Source organism: Manis javanica, chromosome 4 (genome assembly GCF_040802235.1).
Source record: "Manis javanica isolate MJ-LG chromosome 4, MJ_LKY, whole genome shotgun sequence".
NCBI lineage: Eukaryota > Metazoa > Chordata > Mammalia > Pholidota > Manidae > Manis > Manis javanica.
In genome coordinates, this window is record NC_133159.1 from 4,295,935 (window position 1) to 4,319,470 (window position 23,536).

General features: G+C 58.9%; 1 protein-coding gene across 4 annotated transcripts in view; it reads left to right on the forward strand.

Moving 5' to 3' along the window:
- Nucleotides 1-23,536, forward strand: part of KCNAB2 (potassium voltage-gated channel subfamily A regulatory beta subunit 2) — an 84,460-nt gene that overhangs the window by 1,006 nt on the left and 59,918 nt on the right. Inside the window, exon 1 of one of the 4 annotated variants that reach the window (XM_017653820.3) lies at nt 21,258-21,395. The exons of the other annotated variants lie outside the window; for them this stretch is intronic. The gene's annotated coding sequence lies outside the window, so the exon portion shown is untranslated. Of the gene's footprint in view, nt 1-21,257; nt 21,396-23,536 lie in introns of those variants that run through there. 4 annotated transcript variants of the gene reach the window in all.

Here is a 23,536-nt window from a genome sequence, read left to right on the forward strand (position 1 = left end):
GGCACCCTTTCCTGCCTCCCTGGCCACCATCTCCCTCCCCACCCCACCCCCACTTTCCTGCTCAGCTTCACTTTGTGATTCAGCATTTTTGGGGTTGGTAACTTTCTTTGCTTCCCGGCATGTCAGGGACCCAGGTACGGGGCTGAAGGCAGGGGGGGTCTTGACCCCGCAGTCAGCAGGGACACCTTCGGGAAAAGACCTGAGCTGTGGTGGTGGGGAAAGGAATGGGAAGCGGGGACCCCCCAATGGGGGCTGCCTATCCCTTTCATTTTTCCACCCCGTGCTGAACCGTGTCCAAGGGGAGATGACATAAGTAATAGCTCTTGGGGAAATGGGCTGTTAGCATTTATGGAAATTAATACATCAGAGGAACAAGAACACTAAGTTCAGGCCACAGCTGTCCCACTGTCTGTCATGTCAGGATATCTTCTCTCTGCAACTTCTCCTCCCCCTCAGACATGCCAGCCCCCTTCCAACGCCAAGAGCAGGCTCCCGCTTTGCTAACCTAGCCGCATTCAGGCCCAGGGTTTGGGGATCTGCAGGTGGAGAGTCCCATCTGCCCTCCGATTGTTGCTTGGCAGACACATCCACCTGCAGAGCCCAGGCTCATGAGCAGCTCCTGGGCTTCTGCCCCTGTGCTCTTGCAGTGGGGGGCCTAGAGGACATTGGCTCCCCAGGTTGTGTCCCTCAGAAACACCCTGAGTCCACACCTGGCCCCAATGGCACTGACTGTGTCCAGGCTGCAGTGCGTTCCTGCCTCGAAAGCATTCTGGGGGAGGCTTCCCGCAAAACCGAGGTGGAGCTCTTTGTGTTTCTCTCTGCTCTGCATTGCTGGGCGCTGCTCGGTTCCGGGGACTGAGCCAGGCCGTGGTGGCAGTGGAGGTGGTGGAGGTGAGGAGGGGTCGGTTATGACAAACACGAAACTGGTCTCATGCTCAAAACCCTTTCATGTCTGGATGTGGGGCTCGAGTAGGAAGAAGTGGGCACAGAGTGACTGCATGCCAGAGGTGTGGCAAGACAAAATACTGCCTCCTGCCTGGCGAGGGTCATGGCCTTCGGTGCTGGGGGTCTGCTGGCGGGGTGAGCTCCGTGGGCAGCTTGGGGGCGTCACACTGTGTGGCTGGCTTTCTTTCCTCTTTGAGTGATGTAGACCCAAATGATTCAGGAGAAGTGAGTGGCACCAGTTTGGATGTCGCAGTTTCTTGGAGGGGCTGGGAGGGAGGGGCGCCTCTAGACTTTCCTCTCAGTTGGTGCTGGGCCCCTGGCAGCTGGGCAGCATGGCGTGAGGGGACGGGAGGCTTCCTCTGCTGTTAGAACCTTGGGGGGATGTGTTACATTCCCGGGGACTCTGGCTGGAAGTAGCATGTGTTTAATCCTGGACTAAATTCCCAGTGACCTTCATGTCACCAAAGGTCCCAGAGGTAGAGCGTGGAGTCCCCAAGTATCAGGGCAGAACGGTAGCAGCTACAGGCAGCGTTCAGGGAGGACCAGCTCTGAAGGTGTCTGAGGCCAGAGAGCCCCACACCTCCCTCCATCCCCTCACCCAGCAGCTCCTAGAGGCGAAGCTGCAAGGGTCTTGGCCATCTTCCCCTTGCAGGCAGAGACTTTTCCAAGGTCACTGAGAGGCAGGGCTCAGCAGCTTAGACTTGGCTTCCCTCCAGTGGGCGCCCAGGTCGCCCCTGTGGCTCTCCCAGCTGGAGGAAGCCAGCGCCCTGTGGATGCGCCTGCAGCCTTCCCTGGGCGCCCTTTGGGAGGGCCACTCGGGAGGTGTTGCTGACAGGGCTGGAGGAAGCCGGCACTCTGGCGTGCATCAGAGTCACTGGGGGGCTGTTGGGAGCCACCAGCCACAGAGAGGTCTGGCAGCGGCATCCTGTGCCTCCCTGGCAGGCCCCCAGAGCAAGGACACCGTGGTTCCAGAGCTGTCATCAGAGACAGCAGGGGACCGAGCCGCTGGGCCAGATGAAAGGGGGACGGGACTCTGTGCACACTGGTGCTGCCTTTCATCCTTGCTTCGTGGTGCATCCTTGTAAATTACTCTGCGAGGCAGGCCAGTTTGCCTGGAAAGGGAAACTAAGGCACAGAGTGGTGGAGAGACTGGCCCAGCCTCCTAGCTCATGAGGAAGCCTTGATTCTGTTCCTGCTGCCCCAGGGCTGCAAGGCAGGTGCCCCGTCCCCATCCCACTGAGCTCCCACCTGTGCTGGAAATCCTTACTCCCCCTTCGATGTGGCGCCTCAGGCTCGTAGGAGGGTCAGAGTCCAGTGCCAGCTCCCAGTGGGCACGGGAAGCTTAGCACACTCAGCTCCCCACTCAGGGCAGCTGTGAGATGTGCTGTCTTGGCTCCGCCATCTCATGGGAGGGAAAGGGGGCAGGGCCTCCTACGAGAGAGCGTGCACTGGGCCGGATGGGAATGAAACCCGCCTGGCCATCCCATCACTGTGGGGATGGCTGGAGGCTTCCCATTCAGCCTGCCCCCGGCAAGCATGCGAGTGTCCCTGCCAAGTGGGCCTGAGCAGCTGCTGTATCGTCTTACCTTTTACGGCGGGGGGTGGACACTCAGCCACGGGCCTACCTTCCTCTCCCTGTGTATGGTGGGATGAGCTCTGGGTATAGCACTGCCCAGCCTGAGGGTGCCCTGCACCACACAGCCCTCTTTCTTATCTCACAGTGCCACAGGAAGGGTCTCAGGAGGTCACGCCCTGCTCAGCCGAATGGCCACTCGGTTAACCCCAGAGAGCTGGGGGTGCGTGTCAGCCTGTGTGTGTCCCTTGTCACAGAGCCAAGCCCCCCAACACCTGTCTTAACCCACATCCCTGGCACCTGCATTCCTTGAACTTGCTCCTTGCAGGCAGCTCGTCTTGTGTCTCATTCTGGCACACAGGCACCTGGAGAATTGACCATCTCAGTGCCATGCAGCGTGCAGATAAAATAGGATTGGGAGAAGGGAAGAAACAGAGTTGGGGGGACCATCTCCCTCAGCGTTGCACCCGTGCTGCAGGCTCAGGGTATTTTCCCCACTGAGATGCTGAGCCGCTGAGATGACCGTCCAACACAAGGCTGAGAGCCAGGCATACATTTCTCCTTCTCAGATCCCTGCACAGATCCAGAGACAAAGCAGCAAACCAGATATCACTGGGCCAGTTTCCCCAGGAAGTAAGCAACTTCACGAGTCGCGGGAATACCAGGTCTCGTCCATAGGGCCTCTCTCACCAGGCTCGAGCCGCAGCCGCTGGTGGAGAGTTAGCTCCCTGGGTCTGGCTCTCACCCTCTCAGCCACTTGGCTTCCTTCTTGCATCTCCCTTTTTCTGGATTGGCGCCTTGAAACAACAGTACCGTCCCTGGCCCATAGCAGCTACCCCTGTGCTTCCCGTCATAGATGGAGCCCCAGCCAGCACCGTACCTGGAGTCCAGGTAGCTCCCGGGCAGTACAGGTGACTCCTGGAGAAGCTCAAGCAGAGTGAGCCAGGTCCCTTTCTGAGTCATTTCATTCCGTGCAGGGCTCCTCAGAAGGGGCTTCCTAGGGAGCAGCCTGGGAGAGCCCAGCCAGGTGCTTTCATGGAGGGCAGCGAGGGAGCACCTGTTGCCATCAGTCTGTAGAGGAGAGCCTCCCTGCGACTGGAGGGATACACCTTGCCCTGCCCCCTCTTACCTAGGCCTCCTGGAGGGCCAGTGAGCCTGCCGGGCACCTATCCAGCAGCCAGCCGGCACTGAGGGGCTCCAGAGCCACATTCAGAGCATGCCCACCTAGCTACTGCCATGTGTTTTCATGCTCCACAGTCTTTTAGGGAGAACTCCCCCCCGCCCCCCCGCCCGACATGCACGGGCTATCAAAGGCAGCCCAGGGCAGAGGAGCTGGATTCTGCCCAGGAGCCTTGCCATCCTGAGAGCTCCGTGGTGGCAGGGTCTCTCTGGAAACAGTGCCCTTCCCACCCCTTCTACACAGAGGAGAGTCAGAAATATCTAGACGGCATAGACAAAGAGATTCAGATGTGAATCCATGCATTAAAAAATAAGTTAGGACTTAAACATTGTTCTAAACCTATAAATACCAATGACAGATAAATGCCTTTACAGCAGACATTCGAAGGACCAATGATGAGCAAGACCCACTCAAATTCACCTCCAGGGGCTAAGAGCAAGAAAAGGGGTGCAGTAACCATGCATCAGGAATGGCCAGAGAAGCCCCTGCCCTTGGAGGAGAGATGGTGGGGGGGTGACATTTGACCCCGACCTTGAAAGAAGGCAGGGTTGTGATAGCAGAGCTGGGAAGGACTATCTGGGAGAGGGTCCCACACGGGTCCCCCTCAGAGGGAGGGAGGGTGCGTTGGACCATGGCCGAAGCCAGGGGGAACACAGGTGAGACATGAATATGGGAGTCATTGAAGGTGGGCAGCACCTGGGGTCTGAGAGGCCAGCCATCTGACCCCTGGGGGCTTTGGAGAAGAGCAGTGATGTGTCTGTGCCAGGATGGAGGAAGCGGATGTGTCCACAGCGCAGGGCAAGCACTGGCAGGCGATGGCAGGGGACACAGCATGCACATCCTGAGAGCAGGACCACCGTCTCTTTTGTTTGCAGTTTTAGCCCCGGTGTCTCACACCCCATAAGTATGCCTCACATGAGGAGTAAAAAGGAGGGCATCAAGGCAAAGCTGCCTGCAGGTGCTGAGAGGGTCAGCCTGGGGTCCAAGGGAGAGGTGACTGCCAGCTACCCACTGGTCACAGCCCTGACAGCACACAGGGTCACCCTGGAGCCAGGAGTGGAGGGGGCAGAACACAGAGCCAGGGAGCAGCCATGAGAGCAGGATTTGAGAGGGAAGATGAAGGTCAAGGCAGCCAGGAGGAAAGCCCGGATTATCCTGGAGCTGCGAGGAGAGGGGAGTAGAGGATGGAGACAGGTGTCCCCTGCAGCCAGGGGAGGAGGCATCTCTGCTCTGGGGAGAGACGCCGGACTCCAGGGAGTGATGAGGCAGGCGCATGTGCCGCGCCTTTGCCCTGCCTGTGCCAGCTCACTCGCTCCTTACTGTCCATGGGCAGGAAGCTGCCCCGGCCCCATCTCACTGTCCCAAGGCCATGGAGTGGGTCTGCGGAGCCAGGCCGCTCGGTGCCAGGCCCGCTCTGCTACCCTTCGCACTCTGCTACCAGAGTGACTGGAGAAATCTGACGGTGAAAACAGAAGAGGGGCTGTGAGGACTGCCGTGCTCAAGGAGTTGGCAAGTTGGAGGGAAGAAATGTCACTTTTCTGGTTAACTGTGTCCATTGGCAGCATCCGCTAGCATCTGTCCTTTTGCAGGTAATTTCCTCATGCATGATTGTTTCCTGCCCTAATGAGAACATTGCTGGGGACACTGAGCCACGGGGTTGGGGCTCATCCTCCCAGCCTCACCGACGGCTCTGTGTACAGCATAAATGCAGAGAGGTAAGCCCAGGGGCTCGGGGGCATCCAGCCATCCCAAGCAGTCCCAAGCCATGGGTACGACACCAGGACCAAGGGGTCCGGGGCCAAAACTGCCCCCACAGGTCCTGGGGCAGCTCCAGAGCACCTCGTCCATAGTCCAGCGGTCCGAGGCCCCACTTTGAGGAACACTTTCCATCTCGTCCAGTTTACCTGTGACCACTGGGTGCCCTGGTGAGAAGGGTTTCTTTGAGAGCGTGTGGGGCCCGCATTCTGCTGGAACAACCTGCTCTGCTTTTCCCAGCTTTGAATCTCAGTCTGAGCTTTTGTCATGACGTGCGGGCGAGATGCTGTTGTGAGGGTCCCATCCTTGTGCAGTGAAGCTGGGGCGGAATGTGGACCCCCTGTCCAGGCACTAGCCAGGTGTGGTGTGGAGGAAGCAGGAGCCGTCCTGTCACTCAGGGCGTATCCTGGGGTCTCCCCACCTCTGCCTCCGCTCAGTGGCTTCCTCACCCCCCCGGCTCCTACCCAGAGGGAGTTGCCTCTCCGTCTGGTGTGAAGGTATTTGTAGTCACCCAGGCCAGGAGGTGTTTGGATGTGAAGGAGAAGGAGCCCAGAGCCATCTCTGTCCCTTTATTCCTACAAAGGACACATGATGCCTGGGACAGGAATTAGAAATGCCAACCAAAAAAAATCACCCTTTCTCACAGGGCCGAAGACATTCTGTGACTTACCAGGAGCAGGGAACACCTTGCTGTTTACACCAGCCCGTTGAAAATGGGAGCCAGGGCTGCCCAGAAAATTACCTGCGAGAGGACAGCCGCTAGCCCTCTGGAGGCACGGGGGGGGTGCTGCCTCGTTGCTGTGGGACATGGACCCACTGTCCTAAAGAGGCGTATCCAGATGAGACTTCTTGGCCGCCCCGGGCCTGGTGCTACATTTTGAGGGGCTGTGGTGGCGCATGGGAGACGCATGCTTCCAACCCTGGCTCTGCAGGGGCTTCATTCACGAATCCTGTCACTGACGCAAACAGCAGGGTGTAGGCAAGGCTGCCGCCCTCCACTCACAGTTGGTGGGGAAGAGGACTTGGGGCCCAGCACACCAGGGTGCCACTCGGGCACAGCAGTGTCTGCAGGCCCAGCAGGCACAACCAGCTAGTGCCTGTCCTATGTGGTCAGGAAAGGAGGAGGCAAAGGTGGAGCCCATGCCTGACCCCGTGGGGCCATGTTTGGATGTCAGGGGGCGTGGGACGGGGCAGCCTTCTGGGCTGGGAGAGCCGAGCAGGAAAGCTGCAGAAGTACTCAGGGGACGCCAGGCCGGGCAGGGAAGGCTCTCGGGGAGCTTCTCGTCCTTCTCCTCCCCTGTGGGACTGAACTGAGCCATCTGTCTGGGGCTGGGGGAGGCAGGGAATCAGCCAGCCCTGCCCTGTGGGTCCTCGGGGGCCCCATACGGCCCCAGATGGTCGCCACTGCGCTTCCAGATACACACGCACAGCCTGTGTGTCCAGCTGGAAAGCCCTCGCTTCCTGCCTCACTGGAAGGTTCTGGCAAAGCCCATCAGGGTACAGCTGGGAGGGATGCGGGGGAGAGGGTTTCTCCCCACCCTTCCATAGCCTGGTAGCCATGGTAACTGTGGGGATCTGCTGGAGGCGCCCACCACCTGCTGGGCCGAGTGGGTGCCGAGGTCCTGGCTGGGCCCCAGGGAGGGGGAGTCCCTGGGTGGCAGCCTGTGTGAGCAGCAGGTACAGCCTGGGCTCTCACCCAACACTCTGCAAACAGGCATCACGGGCCAGGGGACCCTCCCCCCAGCCACTCAGAGGGGTGAGAGGGCACCTGTCCCAGCGCTCAGGCGGGCCCCCTGGTCCCCAAAGCAGCCCAGAGCGAGCAAGCACTTTAACCCGCCGGGGCTGTATTTCACTGGGTGTGGTGGGCCTGAGCTCCTCCAGCCATCAGGCTTCGGAATGCCCCTTCAGGTGCCCCACTCTCTGACACCATGTGGTCCAGCTTCCTTGTCTTAGAGAGAGGGAAACAGGCTCGGGCAGGAATCACACCTGCTGGCAGAGCTGGGGTGGCAGTGCGGCTCCTGAGCCCCTGCGCCGGCATCCCGCAGGGCCCTCCACGCTCCATGGGGGTCATTGCCACCAGCATCTGGTCCCTCCCAGACCGTGTGTCCCTCGAGGATGGGGTGTCTGCCCTGTCACCTCTGCCCTCAGGAGCAACAGACTCCTGGAAGGCAGAGCAGCGCAGGAAATGGCAAGCGCAGGGCCCAGCCATGCAGTTGGAGCTGCCCTCTGCAGACCTGGAGCAGGTGCAGACCCTCCGCCACAGACTGGGTGGCTGCCACCTGACTCAGGACCCTCAGAGAAGGAAATCCCCAAGCAGAAACCAGACCTGTGGCAAATCCTCCCTAGGGCCCTGCTCCACGCGTGGGACCCGCTCCGGGAGGTGCTCCGCATCCCCCAGCCCCTTCCTGTGGCAGACGGCCTGTGCCCGGTCCTCCAGGGAGATGCTCGTCGTCCTGGATGAATGTTGCCCGGGCAGGGGGCAGGACCACCAGGGCAGTCCCCGCCCCTTGGGCCAGGCAAGCTTCAGACGCTCCAGAGTGCCCGCAGTCCTAGCACCTCACCTCCCAGCTCCCTCCCAGCACTGGTGCCCAGGCTCAGGGGTGCAGGGGTAAATGCCACAGTCCCGAGGAGTCCACAAGTGCTTTGTGGAGTTTGACTCGGAAGAAAGTCACCCTGCCAGGCCCTGGCACTGCCCTCGGCCAGGACTGCCCTCTCACCTCCCCTTCTGGCCACTCCTCCACGCAGAACCTGCAGAGGCCCCACTTGGAGGTACTGCCTGCAGTGCACCCACACGAGTTCTGAGGCCTTAGGCTGAAGCCATGGGACCAAGCCTGGGCTCCCCAGGTGCAGGTCAAAGCCGTCCCCACTGCCAACTCCGAGTTCATCTCCCCCTCGCTGGCTACCCCGCCAACAGACCCTCCCCAAAGCATCCTACCCCTGGGCATGATCCGGCCACACCCTAACCAGGCAGCTCCCAGGGAGGGCAGAGCAGCCACGGCCTCGGCGACGGTGGTGGGGGTCATGCCGACAGTGATGACGGGGATGACAGTGATCGCCATCACCATCGCTCTCTGCATCAGCGGCTGCCATTTGTCACAGATCTGCAGTTGATCGGCCCCCTGCGTAGACCTCGCATGCATCTACCCCGGGTCCTCCAGCCAGCCCGGGAGCAGGTTGCCGGCTGATCCGCGCTTCCTGGTGAGAAGGGGCATCACACCTGTGCTCGGGCCACCAGCTTCCAGAGGACAGAGCTGGAATGTGACCACAGAGGACTCGCAGCCCCACGTCCCAGACCATCTATTTAACAGAGCAGATACTGGTGCTTGGCCTTGCTTGGGCCAGGGTCACCCCAATGCCTGGTGAGGGGGAACACTAGGGAAGCGCAGCCCAGCCCCCACCAGCTCCCTTCTACAAGTGGTGCCCACAGGACCTCGGGTAGGACTCCCATGCCACCCCTGGCATTTCTCTCCTTGCCTCGTGCACACAGGTCTCCCACCAGAAAGGTCACTGAGGCTGAGGCAGAGGCAGGAATAATGTGATTGGGAGAAGGGACCCCCTTCTACGGGCAGCCTCTGTCTGCAGCTGCTCTCCGCTCCCCGCGCAGCATCAGCGCAAGCACTCTCCCAAACAGGGCGACGGTCACTCTGAGTGACAGCGTTATGTCCTCTTGTTTTTCCATAATTCACCTCAGTGGCATTTCCTTCGGGATTCAGCATCTTTTCGCCCTTCCCAGTAAAGTCGCAGTGAACGTTTGCGTGCCTACAGAATTTCTTTCCTTACTTGAACTGTTAGAGTACATTTATACAAGTAGGATTTCTGGATCCCAGGCTGTAGACCTGTATTACCCAATTTCTTCCCAAAATATTGTGCCGCACACCCAGAAGCAAACCTCAGTGGAGTAGCTTCGTCACAACCTTTGCAGCAAGGAGTGTTTTCATTAAAAGCACATTTTTTCTGTTAATGGTGATTGCAAAGGCGCAGTGCCTGCCGGTTTCTGTTGCGTATCTTTTAATTCAGCAAAACCCTTAATGGATGTGGCGGAGTAAAGCTGGCTTTCAAATTGCTGGTGTAGTGCTGCGTGGGCAAGATATTAATCTTTCATGCCCGTGTCATGTGGTGCTAGGGCCGTAATCCTCTCTGAAACCATTTGTTATTTATTCTTACAGTCCCCTGGAGAGCGGGGGAGCCCTGGGAGCCTCATGGCTGCTGATGCATAGCAGGGCCACTGAATTTCCCTGCAAACTCTCTCTCCCACAAGGTGTAGAACGAAACCAGGGCTGGGGTGCGGCAAAGGGTTGCTTCTGAGGGAAGGCTTCCCATGTGGCATTGCTAAGATGAGACGGATTTAAAGGTTAGGGGGGGCTTGTTAGTTTCCTAGGACTGCCAAAACGAATCACCACAAAATAGCCATGTTTATTCTCTCATAGTGCTAGAGGCCGGAAGTCTGAGGTCAAGGTGTCAACAGGGTTGGTTCCCTTCAGAGGTTCGAAGGGAGAGTCTGCGCCAGGCCTCTCTGCCAGCTCCCGGGGCTGCCGGCCAGCCTGGGCAATCCTTGGCTTGCAGACACCTCACCCTGATGTCTGCCTCCATCTGCACCTCCTCTCCTCTGTGTCTGTGTCCCCTCCTTGTGAGGATACCTGCTGCTGGACATAGGGCCCACCTCATCACGGGCTTGCTGCAATTTCATCCACAAAGATGGTTTTGCCACATGAGGGACCAGGGATTGGGACTTGACCTAGCTTTTGTGGGGGGGCCCAATTCAACCCACTCCGGTGGGTCTCCGCCGCTGATTCCTATCCCAGCCCCAGGGCCCCCTCCACAGCCTCATGTGTTCCTTGCTCTCCAGTCTCCCGTTTCTCTTCCCCTCTGGGGGGCACATCAGATGTTACTGGCTAAGGAGTAAGGGTGCTGACCCAGGGTCCTGCTGGGTTGTGCTGGATGGCCTCGTGTAGAAAAGGGCAGCAGTTACACCCCGAGTTGGGGCTTTGTGTTCACCCGTGATAAGGAACAGGACTGAGTGTGCCGTCTCCTCCAGCCACACCTGCTGCTGGGGTGCTTGGAAGGCAGAGCCCCGCTCCTGGCTCAGCACTGGGCTCAGCAGCCTGGGGGCCCTCCTCTTACTGGAGTTCACCTGAGGGTTCCCAGGTAAGCAGGTGAGACAGGGCAGTGCCTCCCCTCGGGGGCAGACGGGAAGTGCTCAGGTAAACCCCCTTTTTAGGAAGCGAGCCTAGGCCTCCCCTAAGAGGGGGGGGGTTCATGCTGCAGTCTCTAGGGGACTGCAGATCTGTCAGATCCGCTGCCTGGCAAGCGTCCTTCTCGGGCTTGTAGTTCCCTTTGCAGCTGGAACCATGGGCTGTACCCAGCATCTTGCAAGGGTTGTTACTGGGACCGAACTGAAGTGCAAGGCTAAGAACTGCCACCCAGGAATCTGGCACCAACCCTGTGGGAGACCCAATGGAGACCCGCAGTGGACGGCTAGCCTTATTCCATGCCAGGCACTGTGCTAAACACACAGGAGGGTCCTGGCTGGACATGATAGCCAGAGTGGCCCTGTGCAGGGCTGGCCGGGAGTAGACGGTTCTGTTCCCCGCACCCCGCGACCAGCCCCCTGTGCTGGCACAGAAACACATTTCGGTAGGCAGGACGGGGCACCAGCCCCCCATGAGCAGGCCGTGCCGCCAGCCCACTGCATGGGCAGCTCCTAGCATGTGGGTCCATCCAGGGCTCCCGATAGAGACCCCAGCCACAGCTGGGGGAGGGCTGGGTACCCAGGGACTGCGTGGGGTGCAGGATGACACCGGTGTGACCGCCTTGTGTAAGGAGACTGTCTCTCGAGTTGCAGGACATTATTGGCCTCCCCCCTTCTCCCGTCCTGAGGTGGAGGCAGTTAAAGCCTACCCCTCTGCCCAGGAAGCCAGGGACTCTGGGAGCATCTCCACCATCCACGTGGAGCCTGGCCCCTCCCCATCGGCAGCCCCTGCCTGCCGAGTCAGGCTCGGACCGCAAGCAGCCGTTCCTGCCGTCCTCCAGCAAGGCTGCCTTGCCATCCTTCCAACTCTGTGTATTCCTACTTGGGCTCTGAGAGAGGAGATGGCATTTCCTAGTCCGCCCTTACTGTGGTGTCCCCAGAGGAGTGGAGAAACCAGGCCCTCCCACAGACGCGGCGTATACCACTGTTCTTACCGTCACAGGAGGGCAGGGGCGTGTGTCCTCAGACCACCCCCACCTCGGTCGCCAGCTCAGGGATGCCCCCTCAGAGGCGGAGGCAGAGGTCCTGGCTGTGAGGCTTCAGCCAGGAGGGGCTGGCCGCTGCAGCTCTGGGGGCCACAGGAAGCCTTGGCCCCGTGCAGCCTGCCCGTGCTGCCTGGGACCCCCTGGGACTGCACGGCCGCCCCTCGGGAGCTGAGGGCTGGGTGGGCCACGAGCCACTGCCTTACCAGAGTCCCCTCATAGGCACCATTGAGGGTTGGGGGGGATACTGGAGGTGAGCCAGTGAGACCTGCAGGCTGTTATTGGGTGTGAAGGGCAGGGCTTGGGTTTCACAAGGGAAACACCCTCCTAAGCCCCAGTCCTGCAGCAGGAGGCCCCTTGTCCCCTGGTGGTGGCCTATCCAAAGGACAGTCAGCACCAGGGACAGGTCCCCCTTGTTCTGCTGTTATCTGGAAGCACCTCTCCTCTCCGGAGGATATGGTGAGCTGGTCTTGACACCAAAATGGATGAGAAATGCTCTTGTTGTCAAAGAGGGTTATGAAGAGAACGTGGGTAGGGAGTGTTGGGTGAGGGCAAGGCCCCCCACAGCCACCAGGAGCTCTGACCTCCCGTGTAACCCTCATCTCCCCTGAGCCTCAGCAGAGGGGCTGTGCCTTGGGGGCTCAGGCCTTGGGCAGCCTGATGGTAGCCTGGCTCCCCAGCCGCTCACCGGGGCTGGCTCGGAACACACCGTCCTGCCAAGGTTCTGAGCTCTCCCTCGTTTGTCTCCATAAACTTCCTGCAGGGGAGGGACTCTGAGACACCTGCACAAAAGGGGATGTGAACTTAGTACCAAAGGAAAGGAAGAACCGCATGATGGCCTGGGGTTTACTTTTGCCCTGCCAGGCTGTCTCCTGGGATTTCCTGGGATGAGATCACGAGGCCCACGGGCTATGGAAACCTTCGCAGCAGCTCCCTGTCCGGCTTTGTCGCCCCCTCTGCCTTTGGCAAGCACTACCGCACGCCAGTCCTTGGCCGGTCATGCCGGGCTCAGGACCAGATGTGCTCCACTGATCCTCCTTCAGAGTGGGTGTTTTTTCTTTTAGTTGGTCAAAATGTTTTCTGAAGCTTATTTTGAAATAAAACTTGCTGTCTCTGCAATAAAGAGAAATCTAGCATTACTCATCATAATTCAAAGGTAGTGGAAATGATCAGTAGATCGATAGTAGATTCAAGAATCATCTCCAGCCAGTGTGGTTCGAGATGGAAAACCCCAGCCTGACGGGGTCCTGGGGATTCAGGAGTGTGCCCCTCCCCTCCTCCTCCACTCGTCCCCGGTCCCCAAGCTCACCTGGTCAGGGTTACTCATGTTATCAGGGCAGTTTGAAGAGTCCCTCCTGTCCCCCTGCTCAGGTGAAAATAAGAGATGGGGTGGCCTGGGCACATCAACCCCGTATGTCCCCTGGTTGGATTTAGGCTGGGGGTGGAGGATGTTATTGGAGATAAGGGCGCCCAGCATCTGTGCTGACATTTGAGTTTCAAAGACTTTAGCCAGAGAGCTGTAGGGAGCCTTCCCCAGAAATCACCGTGGTGTCTGGGGCAAATTATTGGCTCTGCAGTGAGGCTGGCCTATCCAGCTGTTTGCTTCTTAGAGTTGTGGGACTTCACGCAGGTCATTAAGAAGATGCAGGTGGATGGGGTGTCGGAAGGGGCAAGTGCCTGCCCCGTCCTCACTGTCTCCCACCCCCAGGGTGACGACTGTAAACACTGTGGGGTGGCCTGTCCAGTCTTGGGAAGCAGCCTCTGTGTGGGACCCTGTGGCTGGTGATGCGCCCGACAGATGGGGCCCTGCAGCAGCCCCAAGGGGATGGCGGGAGCCAGAGCAGGAGCTGCCGCAGGCACAAGAGCATGAGGGAGGACCAGCAGGCTGCCTAGGTCAGGCGTGGGGGGCGCCAGGGAGGAGAGAGGGAGCTGGAAAAGCGACAGGGCGGCTGTGAATGGCTTGCAGGCCCAGCAGAGTGCTTGGACCTGAGGCTGACGTCCCTGGGCAGCCAGCAAGTCCTTTAGAGAAGGCATGGTGCCGTAGATCTGTGGCTGAGAAATAGGAGTGGGACTCTCGGGGCAGGTGGGTGACTGGTCCAGGCAGGAGCTCCCAAGGCTGGCATTGGAGGTGGGCAAGACAGGGACTCTTCTGGGGATACCCCTGTTTACAAGACAGCGGGCAGCTGAGAATGTGAACCCTGAGCTCAGGCAGAATAGTGGGCTGAAGGCACAGCTGTGGGGCTCACAGGAGTGAAGGTGAGAACCAAAGCCCGGATGGGGGCCGAATAACTGCCCTGGAGGGTTATTCGTGGGGGAAGACTTGGAGAGCAGACCTCTGAAGGCCTGGAGGAAGGGCCAGCCTATGGTGGAGGCGACGGAGGTGGAAGATGAGAGAGATGACAGGAGGAGGTGGTTGGTAGGGATGATGGAGGGGGAGGTGGTAGGGATGGTGCAGGGGGAGGTGATGGTGGATGACGCGATGGAGGCGGTGGAGATAATGGAGGCAATATGGGTATGTGTGCATGTGTATACCTGGGTCTGCACACCCGTGCGTGCGTGCCCACAGCATGCCTGGCTCTGTGCACATGTCACGAGTGGGCATCACCCTGGGGTCACTCCAGCCTGGCAGAGACTGTCAAGCCAAGCCGCAGCCTGAGATCCTGACCTGGGCCATGTGGGCTGCACTCCACACCACGAAGCCCCTCAAAGGAGGCCACGGAGGCCGCAAGATAACCTCTGTCCCTCAGAGCAGCCGCCGAAGATGACCACATGCCGCCCCACCTTCTGCTTCACTCTGCTCGGCCCCACGCTGCCGTCTGTGTCCACTGGGAGGAAAGTACAGCCGGCCAGAGGGGGCATGGCGGACCTCCACACATTCAGCAAAGGCCCTGCCCTGGCCCGAGGGCTTCCATGGGGAAGAGACAGACCCATCACTGCCCTCCAGGGCTCACGGTCGGCTACGGGAGGCCAGGTAAACAGCCATTGCAGGTTGAGGGGCGTGCTCCACAGGGAACATAGTGCTGGTCTGATGGCCGGGGCATTCTAGAGAGGATGCCCCAGGACAGCCTCTCTGGAGAGGTGACATTTGAGCGGGGACACAAAGAGTATCCCAGCCAGAGGGATGGCTCCTACAAAGGCCCTGTGGCAGACGAGAAAGAACTTCTCCAGCGAGAGACTGAGGAAGAGCCCCTGGAGAGAACACACACCTGCCCGTGGGCACACAGGACCACACACAGCCCCCACCCAGCTCGGGACTCCCCAGCCCGCTGCACCCACCAATTCCCTCATCTCAGAAACTGGCAACTCCTCAAGAAACCTGGGGGTCCCTCTGCGACCCCACCCTCCTCTAAGCCCCACAGCCACCCTCTAGCCAACCCTTTGGTCCCGTCCTCCTGACTCCACCAGCCATAGGTGGCCTCCCGGCTGTGCCTGATTCCGCGGTCCATGTGAGCGCCCCGCCCCTGCCCTCGCCTCCCACGCCCAGTCACGCCCCACTGCCAGGAGAGCTCCCCTCTCAGCAGGAGGCCTCTGGTCGCTTCTCTCCTGGTGGAAGCACAGGCGTGGTTCAGGGGAGGGACCCCGCAGGACTGCCGCTTACCGGGTGACAGTGGGCAGGCCACTTTAAGCACTCTGAGCCTCGGTTTTCTCAGCTGTCATCATCTGTAATAAGTTGTCCCAACCTCACAGGGCTTGAGGGCAAGGACAAGTGGATGCACATGAAACCCCTGTCCCTGTGCCTCTGCAGACCGCACTAGGTCACCAGGACGATGACCGGTCCCCTCCCCAGCATGTGGCCCAGGACAGCTGTGCAGGTGGACATCTGGTACCACCTCCACGCATACCACCCGATGTCCCTGGACCTCCAGCCATTCTAAGCCGAGCTTCCGTACAGGCCCTGGAAGGCCTGGCCTTCTCCCCAGGTGCCCAGGACAGTGAGGTGCAGGTCTCTGTCCTGCTGTTCTCACAAAGCAGGGGAAGGCCAAGGGGAGGGCCGGCGGGCCGCCTCAGCGGGCAGTCTCCAGGTGCTCTGGCTCGTCTGCATTAAAGAGGCCACACAAGGAGGTTTTAAAAATGCTTCGCTCGCTTCATTTCAGTGCAGGAGCGAGAAAGAGAACATACAGTCTGTGTGAGCAACTCGGCTCAAAGATAAATGAGGCAAAGGTGTGACCGAAAAGAGCAGAGCATCAGAGGCAGCAGCCTGCGCCCCTCGGCCAGCTGTCCCGGAGCGCGTCGCGGGGATCGGCTGGGAGGATGGCTCTACATGCTTACTCTGGAACAGCTCAATCAGGCGTGCAGTCGCTGATAAGTCAGAATTACCAGCAAAGTAAAAGCAGGATTAATGAGGACTCAGCACACCCGGGGCCTCTGCACGTTCTCCCCACCTCCCCAGGCGGCGGTGACGGGGGCTCAGCCGCCCACAGCCATTCATCTTCGACCTTGATGGGTTTCCCTTCCTGACCCAGAACGTCCCACTGGACGGTGGGGGTGGGGGTGGGGCCAGCTCCCTGCACAGCAGTGCTGCTGCTGAAGGCATGGCGAGGGCCCATTCTTCTGGCTGATGTCATTATTGTGGCTGTCACCTTCTTCAGAGGTCTGCAAACTATGGCCCAAGGGCCAAAATCCAGCCCACCACCTATTTTTGTAAATAAAGTTTTATTGGGACACAGCCACAGCCTTTGCCTGACATACTGCCTCTGGCTGCTTTCACACGGCGGGTTGAAGAGTCAGCGGAGACTGACGCCAGCCCACAAAGCCTAAAGTACTGGCTCTGGTCCTTTCCTGACAAGCGTGCTGTCTCCCTCCATCAGTGTTTTTCATCTATGGGTTTCATATGTTCCCACACCCTTGGGATGTACCCCATCCGCCTGAGGACAGCTACTAGGGATGGGGTTTGCGCCCCGTGGTGGTGGCACTGTGCTGATGTTGATTAGGGCTTTAGAAAAAAAAGATTCTGCAATGATTAGGTTTTTCTTACATAAAGAGCATCTTTTGGGCAAAGACTTTGAGACCACGTGATTTGCTTCAGACCCCACTACCAGAGGGACATGTGCCCTGACACTCCCTTGCCACCTGTGGACCACTGCAGCTATGCAGAGAGGGACCGCCTGTTGCCTTCCAGGGCCCCCCTGCTGGCCGCCCTCCCTGCTCTGACCCTCAGACATCTGAGGGGGACAGGAAGCTAGGGCTCCACAGGGCAGGGCCAGGAAGGACCTCCCTCTTGGGGGTCCCTTTCCCTGCAACTTTCTCTGGGCTTCCACCTCCCCGGCTTCTGTGAGTCTAGTAGAGCCATTTCAAACCTCAGCCATGGGAGAAGTCCACCCCCCTGGGGCCACAGGGCCTCCAGGGGAGGAGATCCATTCAACAGACCGTGCAGCCAAGTCCTGAATTTGATTAGATGTTTTAATGTGGCCTATCTGGAACCCTTGGAAAATTTGTACATGTCATTGCAGAGGTGTCTGTCAGGAAAAAAAAAAAGTTGCTTTTGAACTGTGAAAGTTTGCATTTTTAAGAAGGCTCTGAGACGTTCCACACGTGCCGTGATGGGTCAGGGCTGGAGTTCCGTGGTCGTGACGTTGCTGAGTGCACCCACAGTAAATCCCCCTGGACTGTGACCAGTGGCACCTCCAGGCACCACATGCCTCTTGCCTGCGCCTCCCGCCACAGTGCAGCAACGAGCAGGGCGGGCAGAACGCCGCAGATCACGTTGCCTACACATGGTCTGCCTTCTGGGTCTCAGTTATCAGAGCAGATTAGCATGTCCTATCCCCAGACAGGAGGCTGTGACCTCCAAGGACGAAAACTCACTACAGAAACCCAGGGTTGGTGTGAAAGTCACCAAACCGCCTGAGATATGCCCGAGCAAAGAACGAAAGAGCAGACCAAGGGCATGCTGGCAGCCCGACACTGAGCGCTTCCCACTTGGTTGAAGCACCTCAGGGACAGAGGTAAAGACCTACCTAGGCTTGGGCCCAGAAAGCAAGTACAGGTGGTGGGCAGGCTGGCCTGGGAGGGAAGAGGAGCAGGGGGTTGGCTCCCCAGGGCACTCACGAAGCAGATGGGGTGGGTGGGTGCCTGTGGCCTCTGCTCCGGGAGCGGGACATGCCTTCTGCACGGCTGTGGTCCTAGAGCAGGGCTGGGCAAACAAACCTCTTCTGTCAAGGACAAGAGAGCAAGTGTTCCAGGCTTGTGGCAGTGTGGTCTGTGTGCTCAGCTGTGCCACACAGCGTGGAACCAGTCATGGACAATACATAGATAAGTGTGATGGTCTGAATGTCTGTGTCCCCCTGGATTAGAAAGTGGAAGCCTTAAGCCCAGTGGGTGGGATGTGGAGGGGGGGCCTTTGAGAGGCAGTTAGGTTCAGATGAGGTCATGAGCCTGGGTCCGCGATGGCACTGGTGCCTTTACAAGAAGGGAGGAGACCAAGCAAGCTCGCTGTCCACCACGTGCTGTCACAGGAAGGTGACTCCATCTGTGAACCAGGAAGCAGCTCTCCCTGGACACCAAATCTGCCAGCACATAGGTCGTGGACGTGCAGCCTGCAGAACCATGAGAAATGAAGGTCTGGCGTTGAAGCCCCTGGTCTACAGCATTTTGTTATGACAGCCCAGGCAGGCCAGGACAGCCCCTGGGCACAGCTCTGTGCCAATAACCCTTTTTGGATGCTGAAACTTGAATTTTACATAATTTTCATGTTTCAGGAAATTGTCTTCCTCTCTTGTTTTTCCCCTGACCCCTTAAAAACGTGGCTGATGGGCCATGCAAACACAGGTAACAGGCTGGACTAGTTCCTCAGGTGGAGCACTTTTGCAGCCTCATCACAGAACAAGGTGGATGGCCACCCCACTTCCCCTGCTGCTGACCACCACCTGAGATACCCCACCTCTGTCATGTTCCAAAGGATTTCAGCAAACCACAGCACCTGTGAGGAAAGAGGCCATCGCTCAGGGTGGCCAGTTAAGTACCCCGTCTCTGGAGCCAGACCCTCAACCATCAAGTCCCTGCCCTGCCGCTTGCCAGCCAGCCGACCTTGGCCTCAGCATCCTCGTGGGCACAATGGACAGTCCATGGCCATGTGTAAGGTTTCATAGGGGTTTTCCATGTGACAGCCACGTGAAGCATGTTGCATGACTTCAGCCCAAATGGTATTTCTTAAGTTGAAAACCTTGTGTGGGTGCATCGAAAGAAGTGACATTTACTCTCGATGGGGCAGGTGAGCAATGCCACATATCCTCAGATGCTCCAAGGACAGTGGGAGGCAGAGACTGGATTTGTCCCCAGAGAGCCAAAGTGGACCCACCGATTCAAAATCCACATAAAAAGGAGCTTTTTCTTCATTTCAGTTGCCCCCAGAGGAATGGTCTGCTCAGAGTACCCCACAGGTGGAGAGATGTGAGACCCACCAACGTGGGATCTGGCGGAGGGAGCCCGTGCCCCGGAGCCCTACACTTGGGCTCTCTGCTCGTCACACGAGGCAGGTCTAGGACAAGTGAGCCCAGTTCTCTTGCGACACTTGGGGGACCTGGCCTGAAAGAATGTGAATTACATCAAGGCAGATTTTTCAGTATTTTCTCCTTATATTGTGGAAATATCTGGAACCTCTATGAAATCCCCACTTACGGAGGATGTTTTTGGTGGCCCCAAGACTGGTCAGGAACACGATCTTGTTCTGTGGCCAGGCTGGGAGGACAGCACAAGACTCTGAGGAGACCCCAAGCCCACGTGGTTGGGGGGCCCCCTGCAGACCCACAAAATCAGGCCTGAGACAAACACATCCCCACCCCACCCCTAGCATCACTCCTTCTGCCAAAAGTGGAGGCCGAGCTTGGTAGGCAGCCTTCTCCATGAGGGAAAACATGCCAGAAGATTCTATCCCTTTCCATCAGTAAAGCAAAACCTTGTTGGAAGCCACACCAGGACTCTGCTGATGGACTATGCCCAGGCCATGCCAGCTGAAGGTAACTCCGGAAAGGGTGCTCATGGGCAGCGGCAGGGCCAGTCAGCAACCCTACGGGCTGTGCTCACAGATCAGCCGAAATACGTGGCTCAGGTGTGTCGATGCCAAAGAGGAGCTGCTCCTGGACTAAGAAGGTGCACCTGCCTTTGCTGTCCAGCAGCGAACAGTCCCTGTCCCCCTGGTCTGAAGTCACTTTTTACAAAAAGAGCTGGCAGATGACTAAAGAAATACGATTTACTTTTCAGGACCAGGAATGACGCTGGGTTTGAGGTCTGATTCACTGCGTCTAAAACTCAAAGCAGCTGATAAGGTTGCAGCTGTGCATCCGAAATGTTTGACTTGCCTGCTGCGCAGGGATCCGTGGTAATGGTGAATTTAGTCTGTGTTCGCAGACCCAGGAGGCCACAATGCTTCCGTGATGCTGGGCCGTGGAGGGGTCTGAGTCGGGTGAGAGTGGCTCCAGGGTGGGAGGAGGTCACCTCCGTGCGGAGGAAAGGCCCAATCTAGACGCACCAGGTTCTGTCCCACTGACGGGCCGACTTTCTCATGAGTATAAGTGTTCTTGCCTGTGAGGGCTGCAGGCAGGAGGGCTGGGTGCACCCACAGGGCTGTCCGCCACGTCCCCGCGCTCCCTGTTCCCATGGCCTGTTTGCCCTCCTTCCTTCTTCTCTCCCTGTTCACCTCGACACCCCTGCTCCCCTCGGTCAGTCCTGCGATGCTAAGCCCCCAAGCTTGACTTCTCTCTTGTCTTTCCTCTTTCTTTTCCCTGTCGCCCCATCTGCATCTTAATTCTGCAAGGGGCCCACAGCGGTGCCCAGACACCCTGAACTGGCTGACACCTGGCCAAGGCTCAGAGCCCCCCGGCCCACCTGGGGAGCCATGAGGAGGGGGTGGGCTGAGGCCGGTGCTGCAGGCTCGGCACAGCCCCAGCGGCCAGCACACGGGAGGGGCATGTTCCCTGGGCCCCTCCTCTGCCCAGCTCTCCCCCAGGTCAGGGGCCTTCCCAGAGGCGAGGGCAGAGCAGGGGGGGGCGATGGGGGAGGAGAAAACCTCCCATGGAGGGGACCCTTTCGGTCGTCCCCTTGGCCGCCCACCCATGTCGTTTGCTTGCACCTGCTGTGTCCCAGCAGCGCTGGGACTGGGGATGAGGGCCAATGAGACGGGCCTGCCTCAGGCTCGCCATCGGCTGGAGGACATCTTAGTGTGCCCAGCTCGGCCTCGGAATTGGCCAGCCCCAGGTTGGAATCCCAGCCATGGGCCTGACCTCTGACTCTTGGTGTCATCTGTGGAGTGGGAAGAGAAGCAAGACACCTCCCAAGGCTGCAGGGACAATCAGAGGGGGGGTCCAGGTAGAAGGGGGTCATCCAGCTCCGGCACAAAACTAGCACCATAACCAGGAACTCTCCATCACCAAGATTAGCTGGCCAGCACGGATCTGTCCCCCTCCCTCCTGAGAAAGGGGCCGCTGCCTGTCCAAGAGGGCCCGTGACCTGGTCTGGAGCAGAGACACACCCAGTGAGCTTCCCCTTCTCACACCCCGGCCCCCTCCTGCACTGCCAGGAGGGTTGGGGTGTTGAGGCCCTCCACGGGGCACGCCTAGGAACTGGAGGCCACACCCCGGGGGCCCTGGCTTGCCAGGCATCCCGCTCTGCATGGCGTTCAACTTCCTGGTTGGCCCCGTGGCCCCGCGGCAGTTCACCTTCCACCTCGTCTGCTCGAAAATGGTCTTTTCTCTGGCTATTTTGATCCAGGAACAGGTACCCAGGGTGTTTCAGGGACCCTATTCCCAGCATAGGTTTTGTGCTTGGGGGGACAGCACCCCGGCAGCTTGAGCAGGGCTTGGGTGCTCCCCTATGTCCTGGGTTACCTGGGCCAGTGCCCTGGACTCTGTGCCCCAGAGCCCTGGATGCCTGTCCCAAAGGCTGGGCAGAGCAGCTGCATGCATCCTCCCTGCGAGGGGCATGAATGGCAGGCCTCCCACAACCCTGACTGCTTGGGCAGGCAGACAGGCAGATGGGCGCAGCAGGCTGGCACCCGGTGGTGTCTGACGGAGACACGGTTCTGCCCCAGGAGCTGGTAGCTTCTGCTTTCATCCCTGGGGCAACCAGACAGGAGCCGCCTGGAGGTCAAGAGCACTGCAGGGCCACCTCTCTTCCCTTTTGGGGGGTGGGGAGCACCAGCTGCCTCGCAGCCGCTGCAAACCCAGGGAAAAATTCCTGCCCATCTGCTGCCTCCCAGGAGCCCCTGGCCTGCAATTTCCCAGCTCAGTGGAATGTGTTCACACGCCAAAGATATGAGGGTTTCTGCCCTAAAAACAAAACAAATGGGTCCCCACCCCTCCTCTCTCCTTCAATGCTGAGTGCACACTAAGGGGGAGGGTGGCTGGTAGACCCCAAGAAGCCCTCACCGCCCTGTCATTCTGTGCTGGAGGTCAGCCTGTGGTCACCATGAGGGGGAGGGCAGAAAGCCCAGTGCCTCCTCCCCCCCAGCCTAACCTGACTCTCTCCTCTGCCTCTGGGCCCAAGCAGGATGTTGGTGCAGGGTGTGGTCATGGTGGGAGGCCAGAGTGGCCAAATGGAGGTGGGGAAGAGGCTGGGAGCCTCCCAGGGTGCAGCAGGAGGGCTTTGCTGTACAAATGGCAGAAGGGAGGCCTGTGGCCTGGACGCTCCGGAATGGCTGTAGATTCCAGAGCACATGTGGGCTTGTTTTCTGCATCTTGCCCTGACTCCCCGCAGCTCACACGATCTGTAAAGTACTGAGTCCCCCTCTGGCTGGGTGTCGAGTGAGGACCTTGCACGCATGGCACCCTTCCACCTGTGGTTGTCTGGATCAGTATGGAGCTGGGGGAGCCACCACTGAGAGATGAGGTCCCCTGGGCTCCATGGTCGGAGCCTCCATTTCCTGTCAGGGAGGGAGGGCAGCTGTTCCCAAGACTGGGGGCCTTCGGCCGCTTACCCCAGCAAACCCCCGCAGACCCCCATCCACCACTGTGCACAGCTGGACGTGGCCAGGAGCCACAGCCAGACCTCCGCTGAAGGTACTCGGCGTGCAGGCGCACAAGAAACAGGTGTGGACCAGGGTTAGAGGACCGTGTGGGAGGACAGCATTTCAATATTTTGGAGAGGTTGGGCTCTTTTGACCATGATCTTTCTTTTTAACTGTGGCATTCATTAGATGTGAATGGGGATCTGCCCTGCAGTAGTCTAGACCTGGGGTCTCTGCTGGGTCAACTTGTTATCAGGGGATAAGCATGTGAATGTTACTTTGAAAAGCTTGACATCTTTAGACTGATCCTTTTAAGAAATTATTCATGGGGCTCGTAGCTTGGTCTTCCCATACTTCCGCTGTTGTCTGACCACGTGACATCCGTGCCAGCTGGTGTCAGGTTGGCGGGTCAGCATGCCACTCTGCTCCCCTGGCTCAGGCCTTGGGAGCTTGGAGAAAAGTCTGAGGTTTCTCTGGCAAAGAGCAGGGGGTTCTGGCCATGACCCCCAACCCCTAGCAACATTTGCACTGTCTCCCCATCATCTGAATCCGAGCAAGATTTGATGGTGCTACTTGGGAACTGGGTTGTTGATGCCAGACCCCTCTGCAGGCCTGGGGCATCCTGGCAGGCCTGGGCCTCCCTGCTTGCTCCCCGAATCGACCCCACAGGCAGAACTGATACTTGTGTGCACTCAGATACAGTAACCACCTTCGCCAGCAGCACTCACTCCTCACCACCAACCTTGCTCATAGGAGAGGTGGGCTCCCAGCTTGGGGCATCTGGCTTCTGGGAGAGAGAGGAAGGGGGTGTTACGCAACCTTCCGGACGCATGTGGTTTCAAGTACATACACCTCTTCCTGTCTCTTACGTGGCACACAGCCTCCGCCGTGGCTCCTGCAGGCTTTGGCCCCA